Below are 11,248 nucleotides of genomic sequence, written 5' to 3' on the forward strand. Positions count from 1 at the left end.
AAGAAGAGAGTACATTGCCTGGTAGGAGGGGCAGAGGTGCGGAACAGGCTGGTCTGACACCCACGTGTGGTGTTTTTTTAATTAGGAGGGAGATCTTGGCTGCAGAGGCCTCCCGTGAGGAGCAAGGAGTCCCAGTCCCACACCAGACCCCTCAGCCCAGGATTCCAGTGCAGTGAAGAGAAGCCCCAATAACTTTGGGCTATAAAAACCAGTGGGGATTGTGGCCTAGTGACATTGGGGCTGATGGAGTCCCAGGCAGTGGCATTTGCACAGCCTCACTTGGACTCACTCCTCTGAGCTGCAGGGCTGGGGCAGTGGCATGGGGGTTGGGAGGGATCCAGGGACATATGGACAGGAACTAGATTGTCTGGCATGGGGATAAGTACTCAGGAGCAGCTTTCTCCCAAACAGGAGTGCTCACAGAGGTCATTGTTTCTATGCTGAGACCTCCTCTGTTGCAGAGCTGACTGGCAGGCACCATATCTGAGTCTCCATCAACCTGGCTCACACAATTCTCTCTGTCCTCGTGATTTCCTGGGACCCTGCCACACCCAATGTGCAGTCCCACCCAAGTTGTTTGCAGTGGCTTTTCCATACTAATGGCCTGTCCTGACTCAGGCTTCACACTTTCCTAAAATCACTCAAACAAGCAGAAGCTGGTGTCAGCATACCCCATACTTCTCAATAAGAGGCCCCAGGCCAAACACTAGCAGCAGTCTGCCTTGTTTCACAGCATGGTCTCTCCCAGGCACTTCCAAGACAAATACAAGTAGCAGCCATCTGCAGATCACTTTGTAGCTCCTGCCAGGTGGCCCCAGGCAGGGCACAAATAAGGGCTTACTTTGCACCTCCCAGGAGGCCCCAGAGCCAGTGCTCCCAGTGGTCAGCTTCAGACCATACCAGATTACAACTCTACACATCCATGAGCAATACACTCAAGGGGCAGACTCAGTGAGCACCAAAGCCCCACTGAAGCAAGTCCTACTCCATAGAGGTGTCTCCTGCACAGCAGCTCTTCTGCTGTAGTCATAGGTGGTCATCACAGAAAATTTTCCTGGAGGTCAATTCCTGTCAGTGACACTAACAGCAATCAAGGCTCAACTACAACAAAACTGTGCACACAGCCCACATGGGTCACACCTAGAGGGCCTAGCTATGGTGACTGGGGAGTCTGAATCATTGGGCCCTACAGGACACCTACTACACAAGGCCACTCTACCAATCCCAGAGACATTGAAAATCTAACTAGTAGACAGAAACAAACACAGGGAAGCAGTCAAAATGCAGACAATGAAACATGTCACAAATGAAAGAACAAAAGAAATCACCAAAAAAAAAAAAAGAAATAAATGAAATGGAAGCAAATAAACTACTAGATACAGAGTTCAAAACAATGTTTATAAGGATGCTCAAGGATTATAATAAGAGCTTCAAGGGACTTAGTGAGAATTTCAAGAATCTTAGTGAGAACATCAAAGATATGAAAAAGAACTAGTCAGAAATTAAACATATACTAACTGAAATAAAGAATAATTTACAGGGTTTCAACAGTAGAGTAGAGGATACTGAAAATCAAAACAGCGACTGGAATGTGAGGAAATAAAAAACATCCAATCAGAACAACAAAAAGAAAAAAGAACACAAAAATATGAAGATAGTGTAAGGAGCCTCTGGGAAAACTTCAAGCATACTAACATTTGCATCATAAGGGTGTCAGAAGGAGAAGAGAGGGTGCAAGAAATTGAAAACGTATTTGAAGAAATAATGACAGAAAACTTCCCCTACCTGGTGAAAGAAATAAACTTATAAGTCCAGGAAGCACACAGAGTCCCAAACATGAGGAACCCAAAGTGGCCCACACATCATAATTAAAATGCCAAAGAGAATCTTAAAAGCAGCAAGAGAAAATCAGTTAGTTACCTACAAGGGAGCACCCCTATGACTGTCAGCTGATTTCTCAACAAAAACTTTGCAGGCCAGAAGGGAGTGGCAAGAAATATTCAAAGTGATGAATAGCAAGGACCTACAACCAAGATTACTCTACCCAGCAAAGCTATCATTTAGAATTGAAGGTCAGATAAAGAGCTTCACAGACAAGAAAGTTAAAGGAGTTCATCATCACAAAACCAGTATTATATCAAATGTTAAAGCATATTCAAAGGAGGAGGAGGAGGAGGAGGAGGAGGAGAAGAAGAAAAAAATATAAACAATAAAATGGCAATAAATACAATCTATCAACAATTGAATATAAAAATCAATATAAATGAACAAGGAATTTAATGAACAAAATGAGCTAATGAATAAAATAGAAGCAGAGGCATGGAAACATGGAACAGACTGAAGGATCTTAGAGGGAAGGAGGAAGAAGGAACAGGAAGAGATTAACCAAAGAAGGTATATGCATATATGCATTAACTATGGACACAAACAATAGGGTGATGAATGCCTGGGGCAGGGCAGGAACCAGGTGCAGAGAGGGGCAATAGGGGGGAAAAACAGGGACATCTATAATACTCTCAACAATAAAGATTTTTTTTAAAAAATATAAAATAAAAATATTACTTTTATGGTATATGAAATATATCTCATTACATTTTTTATTTTTTTAAAAAATCTTTATTGTTCAAAGTATTACAAATGTCCCTTTTCTGCCATTGATACCTTATAGCCTACCCCCACCCCTCACCCCAGGGTTTTACCATCCTATTCTCTGTGTCCATGGGTTATGCATATATGCACATAAGTTCTTTGGTTGATCACTTCCCACCCCCTTCTCCGCACCCCCTTCCCCATCTTCAACAGTCTGTTCCATACTTCTATGTCTCTGGATCTATTTTGTTCAACAATTTATTTTGTTTATTAGATTCCACATATGAGTGAGATCATGTGATATTGGTTTTTCTCTGACTGGCTTATTTTGCTTAGCATTATACATTCCAGGTCGATCTATGCTGACTCAAAGGGTACGAGATCCTTCTTTTTTACTGCTGCATAGTATTCCATGGTATAAATGTACAACAGCTTTTTTATCCACCCATGGACTTGGCCTGTTACCAGATTTTAGCTATTGTAAATTTGGCTGCTATGAACATAGGGGTTCATATATTCTTTCTGATTGGTGTTTCTGGTTTCTTAGGATATATTCCTAGAAGTGGGATCACTGGATTAAATGGCAGTTCCATATTTAATTTTTTGAGGAAACTCCATAATGTTTTCTGTAATGGCTGCACCAGTCTGCATTCCCACCAGCAATGTACTAGGATTCCCTCTTCTCCACATGCTCGCCAACACTTGTTGTTTTTTGATTTGTTGATGGTAGCCATTCTGATAGGTGTGAGGTGATACTTCATTATTGTTTTAATTTGCATCTCTCAGATGATTAGTTACACAAAGCATTTTTTCATATGTCTGTTGGCCTTCTGTATGTTCACTTTGGAGAAGTATTTATTCAGGTCCTTTGCCCATTTTTTAAATTGCATTATTTGTCTTCCTTTTGTTAAGTTGTACGAGTTCCCTGTATACTGTGGAAATTAACCCCTTACCAGATGTATCATTGCCAAATATGTTCTTTCAGGCAGTGGGCTTTCTTGTTGTTTTGTTGATGGTTTCTTTTGCTGTGCAGAAGCTTTTTATTTTGATGTAATCCCATGTGTTTCTCTCTCTTTCTATTTCTTCTCATTACAGCAGCCCCTTTAGCATTTCTCACAGTGCTCGATTAGGATTAGTGGTGACAAACTCCTTTAGCCCCCCCTTTTTTTTTGTCTGGGAGGCTCTTTATTTCACCATCTATTTTAAATGATAGCCTTGCTGGATAGAGTAATCTTGGTTTCAGACCCTTGCTTTTCATTACCTTGAATACTTCATGCAATTCCCTTCTGGCCTTAGAGTTTCTGATGAGAAATCAGCTGACAGCCTAATGGGAGCTCTTTTTTAGGTAACAACTTGCTTTTCTCTTGCTGCTTTTAAGATTCTCTCTTTGGCTTTAATGTTTGGCATTTTAATTATGATGTGTCTGGGCATGGGCCTGTTTGGGGTCTACTTGCTTGGAACCCTCTGTACCTCCTGAACTTGTGTGACTTTTTCCTTCACCATGTTAGGGAAGTTTTCTGCCATTATTTCATCAAACACATTCTCTAGCCCTTGCTCACTTTCTTCACCTTCTGGGACTCCTATTATGAGAATATTCTTACTTTTCATGTTGTCTTACAGCTCCTTTAATCTGTATTCCTTTTTATTTGTTTTTTTCTTTTTGGTTCTCTGATTGAGTGATTTCTTTCTACCCTGTCATCTAATTCACTTATCTAATATCCGGCTCCCCTTAGTCTTCTGTGTATTCATTCCACTGTGTTATTTATTAGTGTTATGTCATTCTTCATAATTAGTATATATTTTCTCATTTGTTGAGCATCCTTACCATCATTATTCTGAACTCTGTGTCTGATAAGTTTCTTATGTCCATTTCATTTAGCTCTTCTTCTGAATAATTCTTTTGTTCTTTCGTTTGGGGGTTGTTTTTTTGTTTCCCCATTTTGGTTGCCTATTTGGGTTTGTGACTATGTATTAGGTAGGTCTGCTATGCCTCCCAATCTCCAGTGTAGAACAGTGTTAGATGCTGTTTCTGACTGGCCCTGCATACCATGTTTGTAGCTATCAGCAATCTAGAGCTTGAGTCTCTCTCTGCTGGGGCTGATTACCTTTGGAAAGGACCAAGATGTGCACCAAAGTCTGCTTTTCCTAGTTCCAGGTCCCAAATTAGACCCGGCAAAGACTCAAATCCTCCAGAGACCTGCCTTTGCCTGCAGTCTGTTTGTATTCAGTCTTTTTTTTTAAATTAAATCTTTATTGTTCAGATTTTTACAGTTGTTCCTCTTTTTCCCCCCATAGCTCCCCTCCACCCAGTTCCCCTCCCACCCTCCGTCCTTACCGCCCCCCCACTGTCCTCATTCATAGGTGCACGATTTTTGTCCAGTCTCTTCCCGCATCCCCCACACCCCTTTCCCCCACAAGAATAGTCAGTCCAATCCCTTCCAAGCCCCTGCTTCTATTATAATCACCAGTTTATTCTGTTCATCAGATTATTTATTCACTTGATTTTTAGATTCACTTGTTGATAGATGTGTATTTGTTGTTCATAATTTGTATCTTTACCTTTTTCTTCTTCTTCCTCTTCTTAAAGGATACCTTTCAGCATTTCATATAATACTGGTTTGGTGGTGATGAACTCCTTTAGCTTTTCCTTATCTGTGAAGCTCTTTATCTGACCTTCAATTCTGAATGATAGCTTTGCTGGATAAAGTAATCTTGGTTGTAGGTTCTTGCTATTCATCACTTTGAATATTTCTTGCCACTCCCTTCTGGCCTGCAAAGTTTCTGTTGAGAAATCAGCTGACAGTCGTATGGGTACTCCCTTATAGGTAACTGACTTTTTTTCTCTTGCTGCTTTTAAGATTCTCTCTTTGTCTTTTGCTCTTGGCATTTTAATTATGATGTGTCTTGGTGTGGTCCTCTTTGGATTCCTTTTGTTTGGGGTTCTCTGCGCTTCCTGGACTTGGAAGTCTATTTCTTTCACCAAGTAGGGGAAGTTTTCTGTCATTATTTCTTCAAATAGGTTTTCAATATCTTGCCCTCTCTCTTCTTCTGGCACCCCTATAATTCGGATGTTGGTACGCTTGAAGCTGTCCCAGAGGCTCCTTACACTATCTTAGTATTTTCGGATTCTTTTTTCATTTTGCTTTTCCGGTTGGGTGTTTTTTGCTTCTTCGCATTTCAAATCTTTGACTTGATTCTTGCGCTCCTCTGGTCTGCTATTGGGTGTAATATTCTTTATTTCAGAGCATGTATGCTTAATTTCTAGTTTCTTTATCATAGCATCGAGGGTCTCATTAGTTTTCGTGAAGCTCTCCAAAAGTTTATTGCAAGCCCTCAAAATTGCGTTTTTTAGCTCTATATCCTCCATTTCTGTCATGTTTTTTTGTCTCCGCATTTTTTATGCTTTATAGAGTGGCTTTCTGTGCTAAGTGTTCTATAGGGCCCAGTGGCTCAGCCTCCCCAATTACCTAAGGTAGACACTCTTGGTGCACCCCCTTCTGTATTCAGTCTTAATTAGTCTCAGGCTATGGACCACAGGTTGGGTGAGATGTTTTCCAATAGGGTGGGGTAATTGATTCTGCCTGTAGGCTGATTGTTATTTTTAGCCACTTATTGGGCCTCAGAGTGGGGCAAGGGGTTTTCCAATAGGGTGGGGAAATTGCCTTCCCTCCCAGGTAAAACCTGCCTGGATAGCAAAGGTCCACTAGAGAAAGATGTCCTCTGCAGCATGAGGGAATAACTTGGTACAGGAAACTGGAATGTCTGCCTTCTGAGGTCTTACCCCAGAGTACCCAACACTGGCTTCTGCTCACATGGTTCCAATCCGCTCTTCCCTCCCTCTACCAGAGCCCAAGGTGAGTGGCTGCACAGGAAATTTTGTGCATTGGCTCTTTAAGAGGGTGCCTGCATTTCCAACTGTCTCTGGCTGGCAGACAGCCACCCTGCCACTTTTCACAGCCAGATGTTATGTGGGCACCTTTCTCAGTTCTGGTGCTCTGGGCTGGGGAGCCCAACTTGGGGTTTAGACCCCAGAGTTCTCAGTGGGAGCCTCCCTCCCCCCCCCCCCAGCTGAAATATCCCTCCAGGACTTCTGCTGCTGTCTGTGGGAGCCTGGTCAGCCCTCTCACACCTTCACCCTTCCTACCAGTCTCTATGTGGTCTCCACTTTCCATCCTTGGTTATCAGGGGTCTCTCTAGCAAGTCTTCAGTTGATTATTCAGGATGATCTTTTTAAATTTTAGTTGTAACTCCAGTTTGGTCCTGGGAGCATGTCAATGTAGCATCCACTTACTCAGCCACCATTTTGGAATCTTCTACATTTTTAAATATAGAAAAAAGTTTATGGCCTTTCCAAGTTTCCTGGAAAAGAAGAATAGCATTTTTAAAATTATATAGTACTTTATAAATATAACCTACAATTTAGTAAGTACTGTGATGGATAGATGACAACATAAAGGGAAAACATCTAATAGTACATGGGGGTTAAAATAAGGTTCTGTTAAAACAGAGATTCTCTGTTTGAGAATAATAAATAAAAATTACATTTATTTATTAATCCATAAAAATAATAATCCACTGCATCTCTCAGTTCTTTCAACGATGATATCTTTATATAACTGTAAGACATTATTAAAACCAGGAAATTGATATTGGTACAATACAACTAAGTAGACTACAGACATTATTCAGGTTTTACCAGTTTTTGCATGCACTAATTTTTTATTAAAAATTTTAATTGAAAAGACAATACAATGATAATATTAAAAATTTTTAAAGAAATGATTAGAACAACCTATAATCTCACTTACCAGTCTAATTACCTCATACAGAATTATATTAAATTTTATTATGAAATAGTTTAAGTATACAAAAAAGTAGTAAATAAAAAGTAGCCATGTCCCCACATTATGTCCATGTATGTTTTTTACATTTTTACCACACATATAAAATGTTCATTAAAATACATAGTATTATTTTTCAATTTGGAAAGTCTTTTTAAAAATTTTATCATAGTATACAGGGCTGCATGTTTTTAAATATTAATGTTTCTAAAATAGTAATACATGCTGTCAACTGCTAGTTGGAAATGAAACTTTCCACCTCTTTTCCCACTTTTCCCAGGAAGGGGCTATCATGGAAGTCAGAGCTGAGACTCTAGAGAGGCCTTGCCTGGATTGGAATCTGAATATTCTGTTCACCAGCAGTATAACATTAAATAAATTACTTAATTGCTCTGATCCTTAGTTTCCTCACATATAAAACAGAGGTGATGGCCCTAACTGGTTTGGCTCAGTGGATAGAGCGTCGGCCTGCGGACTGAAGGGTCCCAGGTTCGATTCCGGTCAAGGGCATGTACCTTGGTTGTGGGCACATCCCCAGTGGGAGATGTGCAGGGGGCAGCTGATGGATGTTTCTCTCTCATCGATGTTTCTAACTCTCTATCCCTCTCTCTTCCTCTCTGTAAAAAATCAATAAAATATATTTAAAAAAAAACAGAGGTGATGATAGTCCTTATCCCATAAAGTCATTTGAGTATAACTTAAAGTTATGCATGGGAAGCACTTAGTACAGTGAAGCATGCACAGTACCTAGAAGTTCTCAATGGGTATTTATCATCATCATCATTATCATATTTGTTATTGCAGATTCAAGCCCAGACATCACTCTCTCTTCCCATAATGAAACAGAGTCGGGCACATAATCAGGGCCAATACAGTAAGATTGTTTTCTGCCTTTTCCTACTGGTGTGCTGATAAATAGTCAACATTGAGCTTTAGGCAAGAGATGGGGATGGAGAGCCATACTTTGTAGTGTTTGCCAATTACTATGGTGTAAATACTCCCACCATGGCTGATTGTAAGCTACCAACTTGAGTTCACTGAATGCCGAGTTGAGAAGGGATGCTCAGAACCAGCTTCCTAAAGCCAGAACGAGCCTGCTCCAGCACAACTCAGGGAAGATCTCACCTCTTTTGCTGCCACTTTGCTGCTGAAATCATAGGCAGAGAACTGAGCATACCTATCTGATGTGCTCCTACAGAGGTAAGAGTATATTTATACCTGAAAGATAAAGTCTTTAGACCTGAATCCCAGCTTTCCAGAGTATTGATAGCAAGTGGCATTTTAATTCTTATTTGCTAGTGTCTCCTATATGTCTATTTCCTTTGGGGATTGTTGGATGTGAGTGTGGATGTTCCTATAGTCTAGGGTAAAATTCTATTATCTTTGAACATGTGACCATAAATCCTCCTAAGACCAACAGCAGCATACCTATTATTTTGAACATTTCTTCATCTCAACACAGTCTTTTATAATGATGCTTTTTGATGGCTGCATAATTCCATTAATATGCCTTAGTGTAAAGTGTCTATAAAGGAAAAAAGAACCGGGGGAAGAACTGGGGAACGTGGCATAGATATAGGAAAAGAATAAGATTTTCTTTTTTTTTGTTTGTTTTTTTTTGTTTTGTTTTGTTTTTGCTAAAAGTATTACAAAGGGTATTACATATGTGTCCTTTTTTCCCCCCACCCTTGACAATCCCCTGCCCTCCCTTACCCCCAGTGTCTTATGTCCATTAGTTATGCTTATATGCATGCATACAAGTCCTTCGGTTGATCTCTTACTCCCCTCCCTTCTGCCCCCCAACCCTCTCTGGCCTTCCCACTGCAGTTTGACAATCAGTTTGAGGCAGCTCTGCCTCTGTATCTATTATTGTTCAAAAGTTTGTAATGGTCTTTATTATCCATGAATGAGTGAGATCATGTGGTATTTTTCCTTCATTGACTGGCTTATTTCACTTAGCATAATGCTCTCCAGTTCCATCCATGCCGTTGCAAATGGTAAGAGTTCCTTCTTTTTTACAGCAGCATAGTATTCCATCGTGTAGATGTACCACAGTTTTCTAATCCATTCATCTACTGATGGGCACTTAGGCTGTTTCCAAATCTTAGCTATGGTGAATTGTGCTGCTATGAACATATGGGTGCACATATCCTTTCTGATTGGTGTTTCTGGTTTCTTGGGATATATTCCTAGAAGTGGGATCACAGGGTCAAATGGGAGTTCCATTTCCAGCTTTTTGAGGAAACTCCATACTGTCTTCCATAGTGGCTGCACCAGTCTGCATTCCCACCAGCAGTGCACAAGTGTTCCTTTTTCTCCACATCCTCTCCAGCACTTGTCGTTTGTTGATTTGTTGATGATAGCCAGTCTGACAGGTGTGAGATGGTACCTCATTGTTGTTTTGATTTGCATCTCTCGGATGATTAGTGACTTTGAGCATGTTTTCATATGTCTCTTGGCTTTCTGAATGTCCTCTTTTGAAAGGTGTCTATTTAGATCCTTTGCCCATTTTTTGATTGGATTGTTTATCTTCTTTTTGTTAAGTTGTATGAGTTCCCTATAAATTTTGGAGATTAGGCCCTTATCAGATATGACATTGGCAAATATGTTTTCCCACGCAGTGGGTTTTCTTGTTGTTTTGTTGATGGTTTCTTTTGCTGTGCAGAAGCTTTTTATTTTGATGTAGTCCCATTTGTTCATTTTCTCTTTAGTTTCAACTGCCCTAGGAGCTGTATCAGTGAAGAAATTGCTTCGGCATATGTCTGAGATTTTGTTGCCTTTGAATTCTTCTAGAATTTTTATGGTTTCCTGTCGTACATTTAAGTCCTTTATCCATTTTGAGTTTATTTTTGTGTATGGTGTAAGTTGGTGGTCTAGTTTCATTTTCTTGCATATATCTGTCCAATTTTCCCAACACCATTTATTGAAGAGACTATCTTGGCTCCATTGTATGTTCTTGCCTCCTTTGTCAAATATTAATTGAGCATATTGGTTCGGGCTAATTTCTGGACTCTCTAAGGAATAAGATTTTCAATAACTAAATATTATCTTAACAACGGTTAACAAGAAAAGTAAATGAGCCGTGAAGAATAACCATTGAATCTTCCAATTAGGTTGCTAAAGACTTTAGGAGGAGAAAGTTCATCTCTGTACTGGAGGCAGACATAGCTAAAAGAAGTGATGGGGTTAAGATCAAGTGTTGGCCACAGAGACCACACCATCTTGAAGGGGAGAGCAGCTGTGATTGGAAGCCCAGCCTTATCTTCACCTGGGGTGGCCTCGGATACCACCTGGGACCCTACAGCCACAACATCCAGGGACCAGCTGCCTTGGCTGTGAACCCACAAACACGGAGACTCCAGCCTCCTCGGCTGTGGGCACCTAAAAAGTTTGTCCAGCGGGAGACAAAATGGCGCTGAATACGCAGAGGGGCACTGCACCTTCTCACAGAGAAGGTAGAAGGAACAGCTGAATCGAATAACATCCACCTGGAATTGGTGAATTAAACACAGCTGGTAAGGCAATCTGTGGACAGAAAGGTCAGAGATCGCCTGGAGAAAGGTGGGGTTGGGGATCTGGGCTGGAGGGAGAAACGCAAGCAGCCGGGACTAGAGAATCAGAGGGAGACTGTCCTGCACCAAATCCGCGTCCCTTGGGGTCAGTGTAGCCCTCGAATGTGGAAGGGGGTCCACAGGGCTGCTGGCAGCGGGGGACTCTAGATCTAAGCCCACAGCCATGGGAGGCGGTGCCCAGAAAGGCAGCCTGAAGTTCTACACCGCCCAGGCGCAGTGCTGGGGGGGGGGGGGGGGGCGGAGGAA

At 41.1% G+C, this 11,248-nt stretch overlaps 1 protein-coding gene across 2 annotated transcripts in view; it reads right to left on the reverse strand.

Annotated features, from left to right (window-relative positions):
* TRIM13 (tripartite motif containing 13) overlaps positions 1 to 11,248 on the reverse strand; it is a 40,286-nt gene that overhangs the window by 26,062 nt on the left and 2,976 nt on the right. The gene's annotated exons all lie outside the window — the stretch shown is intronic.

This window comes from Myotis brandtii, unplaced genomic scaffold (genome assembly GCF_000412655.1).
Source record: "Myotis brandtii unplaced genomic scaffold, ASM41265v1 scaffold174, whole genome shotgun sequence".
NCBI classification, from domain to species: domain Eukaryota; kingdom Metazoa; phylum Chordata; class Mammalia; order Chiroptera; family Vespertilionidae; genus Myotis; species Myotis brandtii.